The sequence below is a fragment of the Trachypithecus francoisi genome, unplaced genomic scaffold (genome assembly GCF_009764315.1).
Source record: "Trachypithecus francoisi isolate TF-2019V2 unplaced genomic scaffold, Tfra_2.0 Lachesis_group17, whole genome shotgun sequence".
Taxonomy (NCBI): Eukaryota; Metazoa; Chordata; class Mammalia; order Primates; family Cercopithecidae; genus Trachypithecus; species Trachypithecus francoisi.
Window position 1 is genome coordinate 56,983,423 of NW_022681462.1, and position 12,874 is coordinate 56,996,296.

At 34.4% G+C, this 12,874-nt stretch overlaps 1 protein-coding gene and 1 long non-coding RNA gene across 16 annotated transcripts in view; one reads left to right on the forward strand and one right to left on the reverse strand.

The window, feature by feature from the left end:
* Positions 1-5,201, reverse strand: part of LOC117062320 — a 74,863-nt gene extending 69,662 nt beyond the window's left edge. Inside the window, exon 1 of the long non-coding RNA XR_004428302.1 lies at positions 4,945-5,201. This is a non-coding gene — a long non-coding RNA (uncharacterized LOC117062320). The remainder of the gene's footprint in view (positions 1-4,944) is intronic.
* Positions 1-12,874, forward strand: part of NRXN1 (neurexin 1) — a 1,146,744-nt gene that overhangs the window by 522,642 nt on the left and 611,228 nt on the right. The gene's annotated exons all lie outside the window — the stretch shown is intronic.

Genomic DNA, 12,874 nt, shown 5'->3' on the forward strand with positions numbered 1-12,874 from the left:
CGATAGGGTACTTTCTTTAAAAAGCTGTTTTTGTGAATAATGGCCATTTCACTGCCAAATGTATGTTTTGGTCTTTCAGATTACAAACAGAGTGTGACTGCACACAATCCCAGACTCATCTCAGTTTCTTGTTGCTCATTATGAGATGGAGTCTTGCTGTCTCACCCAGGCTGGAGTGCAGCGGTGCAGTCTCAGCTCTCTGCAACCTCTGCCTCCCAGGTTCAAGTAATTCTCCTACCTCAGCCTCCCAAATAGCTGGAACTACAGGCGTGCACCACCACGCCTGGCTAATTTTTGTATTTTTAGTAGAGATGGGGTTTCGCCATGTTGGCCAGGCTTGTCTCGAACTCCTGACCTCAGGTGATCTGCCCGTCTTGGCCTCCCAAAGTGCTGGGATTACAGGTGTGATCCACCACACCCATCCTCAGGGACACTTCTGCATCCATATAAAAATAGATTGAATAAACTCATGATCTCTGGGGCTTGTTTTGTTTGCATTATTTGGCTTTCTTTATGCCTTATTACATTTGTCTCTTCTCGCACCCACTTGCACTTCCTTTCTTTCTATTAAGATTCACTCTTCTTACTGCTCCATTTCCAGTATTGTTTCTTCTGTTTTCTTTTTTCTTGTTTTCTTAAAAGAATAAAAACTCTTTGGGGTTAAAAAAATATTTAAGCAGACCTTCCAAGTACTTTTGGCTTCTCACAGAAAATGGTGCATTTAAGAGGCAGACACAACAAAATTACATATAACATTAGTGTGAACAAAGCACCAAGGGCTGAAGTTCAATTTCTATTTGCAGTCCAGTGCCCAAGTATTGAGAGAACGGGACATCTGAGGACAAGTACTTAACCTCGCTTTTGACTTGGGTATAGGGAAGAAACCCTTCGCATAGTATGTTATTGAAAAGTGCACTCTGATGGATGTCTGGAGTAGATAATAAGATCTTTGTATTATCATTTTATTACCAGAATAAAAAGATCAACTGGATATTAGTTATCGCCAATTTTTGTGTAGATAAAAATGGAAGGCAATAAAAAATGCAAAATGTCAACCACTGGCACTTAAGCCATATTAGATTGCTTTGATCAGGCTGCCATTTGGGAAGCTACTTAAAAAGATAGGTGGAAATTTCCGGGAGCTGGAGCTTGTTAACATAAAGTCAATATTTAGTTCAGAGTCGCTACTCGATGCCTGAGAGCAGAAAACTGTAAAAGGGAGTCTTTTGCCTCTGCCTTCATACAGTGCTCACTTGATTTGTGGAATTCTGCCAGTCATTGCCTGTCAGTGACTGGTGCTATCCACCTGTCTAGGATAGAAGTTGCTCAAGGAATAAGGAAAGTTCAAAGCAGAAATATACAAAACAGAAGTCTTGTTGGTTTTGTTGTTGTTTCTGTTTTGTTTTACTTAAAGTATATGTGAAGGAAATGAAAAAAGTTTATAAATAATTATTTTCAGCAAAAATCTAAAAAAATTGCATGTAAAATGTAAAGAATGAACCTAGATTTCTGACAGAAAACAACTAAAAACAAGCAGAGTATTGGCACATGGCAATGGGTCTTAAGAAAAATATCAAAATTGAGGCCAGGTGCTGTGGCCCATGCCTGTAATGCCAGCACTTTGGAGGCCGAGGCGGGTGGATCACCTGAGGACAGGAGTTCTAGGACCAGCCTGACCAATATGGTGAAACCCCATCTCTACTAAAAATACAGAAAAGCTAGCCAGGCATGGCGGCAGGTGCCTGTAATTCCAGCTACTTGGGAGGCTGAGGCAGGAGAATCTCTTGGACCTGGGAGGTGGAGGTTGTGGTGAGCTGAGGTCATGCCATTGCACTCCAGCCGGGGCGAGAGAGCAAGACTCCATCTCAAAAAAATAAATAAATAAATTGGAATAAAAATACATGGAAGCCCATTTAAATTATCCACATGTTTAAACTTATGAGAATTATAAAGAATAATACAGCTTTTATTTCATATTTAGATGACTATGTGGATTAGGCAACAGAATTATATGGTGAGTGGTTGAAAAGTAGATGACTTTGGTCTATTTTAGTGAATAATTAATCTATTTGTTGCTTATATGCGAATATAAAATGCTATGATGTTCTAAAAATTATTCTTTTGTGCAGATTAAGAATGCAAGTTGGAACCAAGCACAGTTATTAATTTATTCACCTTAAGCATTCCCTTATAAATACTGCAAAGACTCTCAAAGTAATGCAACATTCTTGAGTGTTGACCAGATTGATCAAATTATTTTCAATTGTTGAGAGTTGGCATTATAACAATTGCCTAGGTAAAAAGTATTATGAAATCCAAGAAAGTTAGAAGAAACATTCTAAACTTTGACTTATTCGTTTCTCTGAAAAGGGAGTTTCTTTTATACAAATATCTCCAAATCTAAGAAATCACAGCATGTTGGTCAGATGTTTTTATTTTTTGGGTTGTTATGAAGAGCCGTTTCTAAACATACCCACTTCCTCCATTGTTTTGAGTTTCTTCTCTTCCTTCCTTTCCTGCCCTCTTCCATCCCTTCCTCCCTCCTTTTCTTCCTTTCTTCTCTCTCTCTTTCTTTCTGTCATCCCTTTCACTAATGGTATACTCTCTATATGTTGTATATTCAACTTTCCTAGAAAGATAATCTAGTGAATCCATTACTTACCTTTGTCCTGCTGGACAAATCTTTCAATTCAGGTCACCCCATAAGCTACTCACCAGATCTTAATTTTAGTGGCAGATGATCCAGTTGGTGGATCCAGTTGGATCCACTGGTGATCCAAATAGCTGTCATTAGAGTGGAGGCCACATGATTCACTCTCCTCAGAGCAGATGTAGGAGCAGCAAGCTTTCTACGCAAGTATCTTTTCTATATGTTGTCTGACTGAAATTTTTTTCAGTTTAGTTATAAAATACCCATGAGAATTACAATCTTGTCAACATATTACTGGCTAACATATGGTACATAAGTCAAGTGGACAAGGCTCTTTAAATCATGAGATGATCAAAGAATTTGGAAATTGAAATGTTCTGTGTGCTCAGAACTCTTATCCACTTCTTTTACTTATTATTAATGTGAGCAAAAAGGAAGATGGATAAGAAATGCATTATGAAAACAGTTTTCCTGAAGATAAGTAAGAAATACCAAAAGGCTAAATTACTTTATTTTTAGTGTACTTAAAATTGGATTGTTTATTATTACTTGCTCTTCGAATGCATCATTCATACAATTGTGGAAATTCTTCACTCTCCAATTGCACTTCCCAGGAGATCAGTCTAAATACAGACTCGAAATATTTTATGCATAGTACTATTGAAATAAATTAAATTTCAAAGACAATTGCCTTTTTCTACAGATAACTGTTATAGTTAAAATCGCTTTTGAAATGTACGATTTAAGGTATGAGTTAACAAAATCCCTTTTTAAATGTTGCTTATGAAGAATGTAGGTTTCTAGTGAAATGCACCCATTAAATGTTCAGATAAATGGATAAATCAACCAGCTTTGAAATCATGAAGTTTCCAATGTAAATAAGCATGAACTTCTATAGAACCTAAAAAATTCTAAAATGTTTTACGTTTTGGTAGGTGCGAAGGAAATAGTTTATGCATGTAAACATTAAAGCCAAAATATTATAGAACTAACATACTAAAATGACATGACTTAAAGTTGTTTTTACGGATTTTTCATGAATTATAAAAGTTTCTAGTAAAAGAAGATATAAGATACATTATTTAATCAAATAATGCAGGTGTTCTCTTATTATTCAGACATATTCACCTAATAGTATTGAAATAGGCAGATAAATATGGAGTTAGAACATTATGATGAGTACAATAAATTAAAATCATAGAAACCCCATACAATAAATTCTGTTTAATATATCAACTGAGAAATTTTATACTGCTAAAAATAATATATTAATAATCAAGTAATTCTTTATGCAATCAATTAAGTAAAATTAGAGTAATCAGTATCTCCTATTTTTTTTTTTTGAGTTATCAATTATGGAACAGGCAAAGGACCATCATAACAAAATTGCTTTTCTATTATGTTTCTAGAAGTATATCCCTCTAAATGTTTATAGTATCTGCTGTTTTAGTTTTTTGTTTCTATTCATCATCTATAATTTCTACAATATTCTTCTTTGCTTTTTTGATTAAAAAAACAAAAGTGGGTAAAAGTAAAAGATAATTTAAACCAAGTCCACCAATGTTTAGGATAAAGCTACACTAGATCATGTATTTGTAGTATGTCATGTACATTTTAAATTAATTTACAGGCTAAATCACCTACTAATTTTGACTACCAAAATAGAATGAATATCTTTCAAAACAACATTTTGTTCCTAATTAGAAATAGCATTCATATTTGGAGGCTAAAGGAAACAGAAAATGTATAAAACTAGCCTAGGATTTCAGTTTTCACAGAAAAGTTTTATTAATGTTTTAAATGCCCTTACAGCACATAATACTTGGCACATTATGACTTAATATGTAACACATTGTATAATATGTATAATATGTGCTTCTTTAAAAATATAGAGCCATGGTATAGGAATGTTTTTCCACCCTGTTCTCTTATTTTAGCAACATCTTGTAACATTATGTCCTGTCTTTGATTAAAACATACAGTATTTTTAAATGTAATCTATTGCTTCTCTTAGATTTTATGCCAAGGTGATATAAAGCAATTCCAGGTCACTGAGCCAATTGAAGTAACATATAATAGGGAGGAAAAATATGTGTACCAAAGGTAATTATACCATGATTCTTCAGTGATCTCAGATTTTTCAGATGATAACTTGTTGTGAACATCTGTGAACAAGATCATGAGAAATAAACCAGATTTGAATAGCCACACATGACAAGATGCTTCTAGATGTGTTAGTGTAAGTTATTGTCATTGACTGTAACCTACTAATAGAAAATCTAACATAATCTTACCTTAAGAAGATCAACCAGGAACAGGCACAGAGACATAACTCAACACTTGTTTCTATCAGTGGTTTGACCAGCTCCAAGGAACCTTCACACACTGTCTCTTCAAATAAACCAAGTTAATTTGGCCTAAGATTTAATTATTGTTATTATTGGACAATTGCCATTTTAGAACATTTCCTGGAGCATAAGGTGAGCCATTCATTTCAGAAGACATTTTTCCAAAGATACTTCAAAGAATTAATTCCAATATTTTTTCAGTTACTAAAATAAATGGTGAAAGAGAATCATAGCACTCAAGCTACTGATTAAAAGCTAGCTTCATAAATAAGCAAGTGATGATTAAAGAAAACGATTAAGTTAGCACTATCATTACAATCTTAAAATTCAAATAAAGATAATAATTATATCATTGCTTAGAAAAAAATATGTTGCATTCTAATTTTCACATGATGAATGCATTAATAATCATGCACAGTTTGTCCATAGCCTTCATTTGAACAATCATTGTGTAAAGAAACAAAAAGAAAGCAAGACACATGAGATGCTAACATTCATCAATTGTCACATTTCTTAGAATGTGTTTTCTTTAAGCAAATAGGTTCATAAAGTTGACAATACTGAGAAATAGATTTCTAAGCATTATAATTACTTCCCAGTGAAAAGAAAGGAAGAGAAAATATATAAACTTAATAAAGGCAGAAACTTAGATTTTTTTTTCTCTAATATGCTTCTTGCTTTTGAAAAAGTTTATACTAGAATATCCCAAAAATACTGCGGATGAACTAAATTTTTTGAATTCAGTCATGTACTTAATAATATTCAGCTACTCTTATTTTAAGAAGAAATGGAAAGTAAAAGGTAAATTCACTGACTTTGAATTATGAAAAAATGTACATCCTTCTTGACCTCATAAAAATAACTGCTATAACTATTACAGTGGTGTATTTAGACATGGAATGATATATTTAATTTTTAAAAATTGCATTTGTGACTATAATCCATGGCTTTGTTTATGGAATATCAGTTTACATTCTGTAAATATCCAAATGCTCAGGACCCGTATGCTTTTTGATTTTTTTCAGACAACTTCGCATTGTGTATGTATTTCATAAAATATATTAAATGAGTATCACTATAAATCAGTATAACCCTTTTCTTTCACACTACACCAACACTGAATATATTTTCAGTTTTTAATGCTTATTTAAAAGCAAATTGAACTATTTAGTATTCAATTTTATATCTGCTAGCTGTCCTAATATGTGATAAGCATCCCTTGGAATTTTGGAATTGACTTTTTGAAAAAAATAAAATCACAGTCTGAATTGTTACTTTCATTATATTAGGCTTATTTTATTATACTTCTTCAACTTGCCAGATGAGCTAGATTAGATTTGAAAATTGCTAGTTTTAAAACTTTTTTCTAGAAATATATTTATTTAATTTGTGTTCATTTTTACTGTGTTGTAAATGTAATTATATTCTTAAAAAGTAAATCATAATTCTTAAAATGTATGTTTTTCTCATTAAAAATATTTACATAGGAGATATTTATCCTTGTCTGTCATAAATGGGTACAATCAATGACAAAGCTACAGAGGCTAAATGTTTCTTAGTAGATGATTTTAACCTTGTTTATTTGTTTGCATACGCAATGATATTTGGACAGAAGAAATAGAGCAGGAGGTGAAGCATCAAGAAATATTGAAATTTATTGTGTAGATAATAGAATAAATTTGGTATCATTTAGGAAACTGGCAGAAAAGTCTCTGGAGAGTGCTTCCAACAACTCTCCAAGGTCACATCCACTTGAGGAAAAGGTGTATGTTTTCTTATAATTAAATACTCATTAAATTTTGAGTTCGCCCAATTCCTAAGCCAGCTGTTTCCTTTGGACTTGGAAGTTACTGACTGCTGACCTTAGGTCATTTTGTTCTACTAGGCTGTATGCATCACTAAGTTTATTTTCAGTGTAACTGAGCGAAAAGACTGTCCAAATAGTTATCCAGATAACTTATTTACTCAAGTTCTCCAATCGTAGGGGTTACAAAATTCCATCCTGCTAAATATTAAAACAAGAGGACAGAGTTTTCTTTTTATTTACATTTCATAGTGAATGGAGGCATTAAAAGATGGAGTTATTTTTCATCAACAACTTGGCTTAATTTAATATCAAGGGATGTTTCATCTACTGTTAAAAAAAAGCCCGACAAAGTTTACACAAATAAACCCATTCAACAAATACTTAGTGAGTGGCCATTATGTTCAAGGCACTGAACTACATCATATTTTCTCTGAAACTGTAAACTCATTGAGGAGAAGATAATAATGACAACATAATACTGATGATAGTTACTATTATCAGTACCCTAATTGAAAGCTTACCATAAATGAGATTATGGTAAGCTTTTTGAGTTTTTAAGATGCATTAAACCTTTGATTAAAAGTAGTTTTGAGTTATTAAGATGCACGAAACCCATTTGCATTGTTTGTAGTATTAGCTTATGATATATATGAGGATACCGAGGCATGCAGAAAGAAGGTTGCTGAAGGTCACACAGCTAATAACTTGTAGAACCAGGATAAAGCTCAACAGTCTATGGGTCAAGAAATAAATTCAATGTAATTAGTCAGCACATGACTATTTAATTTCTCCAGTGGATTTTTTAAAGTTTGTAAAATGTCTTTTTTCTGTTGTTAGTGTTCATTTTTGAAAAGCAAACATCAAGCTTAATGTCTGACTTTATATCATTTAATCAAAGTACTTTTTAACTGGGGATGAGTATTTCTAGTATTTTTAGCATAAAGAAATGTGTCTGTCCTTAGGACTCTATCTCTTTGCTTATTAAAAAAAAAAAGGAGGCAAGTATCTCTTTATAAGGACACTCTGAGTAGTTCTCAAGGGTATATCCTTGGCTAAATCGAGGAGCACTTGAGGAGGAATAGAGAAGAAAAGAGAGAGGAGCTACATGGCTCAGCAGGTAGTTTTACTTCCTGGTTCTGAGGGTTATTGGTGTATCACCAAGCCCATTTCGTGATTGGCACCAGGCCTGGCCTGCAAAACAAGCCTGAGACAGCTTCTCTGATACCCCAGAGGCCATGTCACTAAGTGCAGACACTATGGGGAAGGTGACTCAACTATGCTTCTCACAAAGGTATGGGAAGAATTTTGCCTCCAGCCTTGTCTGCTCATTCCTGAATGTAGAATTTACTAAAGGAAGCATCAAAAATAAATAAACTCAAAACTTACACTCCTAATAAGGACTGGCCTCAACAGCATACAACTTATGCAGTCATGCAGTGCCATATGCTGAGAAGGGCCCTGTATTTGGGTTAATGCTCCACTGCTACCATCTTGAAATTCTTAATTTTGAATAAGGACTCCACATTTTTTTTGCACTGGCCTCTCAAACTATGTGGCTCATCATGCCTCTAGTAATGTTAAGAGGCAGAAAAAGGACAATTTAGAAGTGTCATTTACATGTCGAAATTTAATTTGTAATTTAATGTTCTAGCTGATTCTTGTGAAAAATTAAAACAAACAGGTTTCACTTGCAACTCAGTACCTAAAAATTGAGAAGGATAAAATAGAGACCTGTAATGAGGAGTTAATCTCCTTTGAATTTTTTTAACTGAAGGAAAGATTATTTTAAAACCAGAAAGTAATGGCAAAGTCAAATAGTAGGCCGAAGGTGTCATAATTACAACCTGGGAAATATATCCTCTCATCAAATGTAGGTAGGAAGTACTGCTGCCAGCAACCATGACTCAGGCATCAAGCAGTGGTAGCTCCTGCTTCTGTTTCTATCTTGTCATCATTGTCACAATGACAAGGCTTGCTTCCAGCTTCTCACAAGCTCCTGTCTCACTCCAGAGACTACTGTCCCCAAAGTCAACTGCCAAATAAAACTTGTTAGTACCTGGAAAACTTGATATAGATAGAAACCTAATTACCTAATTTTAAACAAAGGTGCATTCAGTCTCTCTCTCTCTCTCTCTCACACACACACACACACACACACACACACACAGAGCAAGCATTTAATGAATGTTTCTGTTCTAAATTTGCAGAAACAGAAAGGAACCTAGTTTATCCTAGATTTTATAAGTAGGACTTTGCAATTGATTTGTGTCAATTGATTTGTGTCATTTAAAGCAGCGATCTCCAAACTTTTTGGCATGAGGGACTGGTTTCATGAAAGACAGTTTTTCCACAGACGGGAGTGATTTCAGGACAATTCAAGTGCATCACATTTATCATGCACCTTATTTCTATTACTATTACATTGTAATATATAATGAAATCAGTATACAACCCACCATAATGTAGAATCAGTACAACTAGAGGTTGTTTACCAGCAACTGGAGAGTGCCATCTGAGGGTAATGGGAGACAGTGACTGCTCATCAAGCATTAGATTCTCCTAAGGAGCATGAAACCAAGATTCTCACATGTGCACTTCACAATAGGGTCTGCATTCCTATGAGAATCGGATGCCACTACTGATCTGACATGAGGTGCAGCTCAGATGGTGATACGAGCAATGGAGAGCAGCTGTAAATACAGATGAAACTTTTCTGGCTTGCCTGCTGCCCACCTCCTGCTGTGTGGCTTGGTACCTAACAGGCTATGGACAGTACCTGTCTGTGGCCTCGCAGGTGGGGACCCTGGGCTTAAAGCCTTTAAAAATTGCTTTTAGTTGTTTCTTAAGAAAACAAACAGCAGTAAAAGAGTTAGGATAATTAGCATTTTTAAGGTTATGTTAGAGTTAATGGCAATATCAAATCTAAAACTCAGGTTCCCTCACACTTAAATTCTTGAGTATGTTTCTGTTATTATTTCTTTAATATGCAACACAAAATTTATGGGAAAGGATATTTTAAATTGTCTGTACATGTTTATCTTACAGGGTCTTGAACACGATAGCTCTCAAGCTAGCTCCCTGTTTTAATGAAGCTTTATTGAAACACAGCCACTCCATTTGTTTACATACATTCTATGCTTGCTTTTACATTGCAGTAGTAAAGTTGAAGAGTTGCAATGGTGAACACATGGTTGGCAAAGTCAAATATATTTACACTCTGGCCCTTTACAGAAAAAGTGTTTTGACCTCTGACTTATTAGAATGTAGGTTCTTTTGACTGTAACTTGGATATTCCCAATTCTGAGATCGGTACTTGGTACAAAATAAATTTTAAACAAAACTAATAGCATATGGGTGCCATGGAACTCAGAATAAATAAGTAGCTAAATGGGATAAACAACAGACACAATATGGACCATTCAGTTTTAAAATTTCATAATTCTCAGATGCTATGGTACTGTAACTTCTCTTCCTAATTCAATTTTCAGGTGCTGTAGGTCTAAATATATTGAACAGTCATGTATAAATATAGAACCAATTTATACGTATAAGGTGATTCTAGTCTTTTAAAAAAATTCCTGCCTGCCCATCATCTGTGCAGTTTGTTAGGTGATGGATTTGCAGAAATACCCATCAAAATCTTCATGCTTGATAAATGATTTAATTGAGCAAGTCAGATTACCACTGAAATAACTAGGTAGAATTTTAAAATAGAAATTACAATGAATACGTAAGACAAATAAAGTGAACTTCAGAACCATACCAGGGTATATGTACCATAAGCAGGGTACCTCATAAAGATGGTTCATTTATGTAGTTAACGTCTTTAAAATATGTGCACCACTAGAGGGAGATAGCTACCTAAAGGGTATGTAGAGATGCAGTGAGTTTAAGCTTGTGGCACACACATCTAAGAGTTTAAAAATCCAAATATAACTGCTATTTTTTTTTCAAGTTTCTATACAGCCACATCCACCTTTCGGTTCCAGAGGCATCTGCCAGTTTTGTCTCTTAGAGGTCTTTGCTTACATTGAATGAAAGGGTCTCAGCTTTGTTTCATTCTTCTCTATTGCTCTTCGCTATCTTTTCCCTCCACATTCATAAACCAGTATAAATTGTTCACAAGATATTTGCACACAAGGCTTTCTAGCAAAAAGGATCCAAATTTAGTATCATGTACATCTTATTTTAACTCCGAGATTAAGCAAGTCATTATTGAAATATTTCAGGTTCCCTTGTAAATATATTTTACATTTATTTTTATATTTAGGGTGAATGCTTAGGAATTAAATAACCAAACACAAATACTGTGAAATCTCAGGTTAAAATGACGACCGTTCCAAAGAATTTGACTTTGGGAGTCCTAATTTCAAAATACTAGACTATGCAGTGTGCCTGTTCAAATAAAAATTGTGGATGTTTCTTTCAATATACGTTTTTATATAATGTATAATATATTTGGCTGTCAATCATTTTTTAATGGTAGATCCTTTGGTGGTTTGCAGAATTCATGCACTGCTATTTTCCTTATTTTCCATAAAAAGGAGGGAAAGTAAATTAATATTCATTGAGATTACACAAAGTGAAAAGCACCAAACACATTAGATTTGTTATATTCCTTAGTCCTTACAACAAACCTATGAAATAAGGTAGGCATTATTATTTCACATTTATAGATGATGGAAGGAAAGCTCAACGAAACTAATATACCCAAGCCTAAGCAACCAGAAAATGCAAAACCTGCTTTCAAATCCAAGTTTATTTAACTCTCAACCAAGTTCAAGCTTTTCTTATGATGCATGCAGATGTCCCTTGAAATATGTGAGAATCTACATTTGAACCAAATGTGAAGAGGTACATGAAAAAACACACCTGTTTCATCACTGCTTCCAAAACTGTGTATGGCAGTGAGGTTGTTTGTAAATTGTACTGATTCTGCTTCCCAAAGCAGGTGGGTTTGTTTAAAATGTATTTAGAACAATATTTTTGAATATGTATAAATATAAATAGAGAAAGGAATGATATGCAAAGGTCAAAGAATGTTTACCCTCTCTGACTTTGGTCAGATGGTAATGCATGTTAGGTCCTGAATAAGTTCGAGGCCCAGGCATTAGTTTCACCCTGCAAATAACAAGGAAGACAGAGGCAAGGCAACTAACCTCCCATGGAGATGTCTGTAAAAGGAGAGTTGGACTAAGTAGCCATGCATCCCTTGAATGCTATTCTTTCTTTCTTAAATACATTCACTTAGTAGTCTGTGCTTCAGTACTTTCAAATATAATTTATAGTGATTAACAAAAATAATTGTAACATAATTGGGGAAGAAAGTCAAATGAAATTTTTTAAAAAGGGAAAAAATTCAAGTTGCTGAAATGCAATAAAATTCCTGAATCTTGGCTCCCTAAGGATGGAAAATAAGGAAAGCCAATCTGTTGCATAACTCATATGACATAAGAAGAAAAGATCTGGCTGGGTGCGGCGGCTCACGCCTGTAGTCTCAGCACTTTGGGAGGCCAAGGTGGGCGGATCAGAGGTCAGGAGATGGAGACCATCCTGGCTAACATAGTGAAACCCCATCTCTACTAAAAGAAAAAATAAAAAAATTAGCCAGGCGTGGTGGCAGGTGCCTGTAGTCCCAGCTACTCAGGAGGCTGAGATAGGAAAATGGAGTGAACAGTGAACCCAGGAGGCAGAGCTTGCAGTCACCCAAGATGTCGCCACTGGACCCCAGCCTAGGCAACCCAGCAAGACTCAGTCTCAAAAAAAAAAAAGAAGAAGAAAAGATCTACTAAATCTTTAGAAGAGGATCTATGAATTTAAGCTTCGTAATTAAGGGAGTATAGGGAATTCATGTTAGAGGGATGTTAATGTGGACAGACTGAAACTGGTAGGCTTTGATATGCATAATACATGATGTTCTGCAGAAAGAGCTTTTAATTCATAGGCCACAAAAATCCTTTTTTGCAAGTTAAATGTAATTTTTAAAACAAGGGGTTATTTGAAAATACTTTTAACAAGCATTGGCTGGAGTTTTATGAAAAAGTTATTCTTTTTTTAAAGGGAGAAATA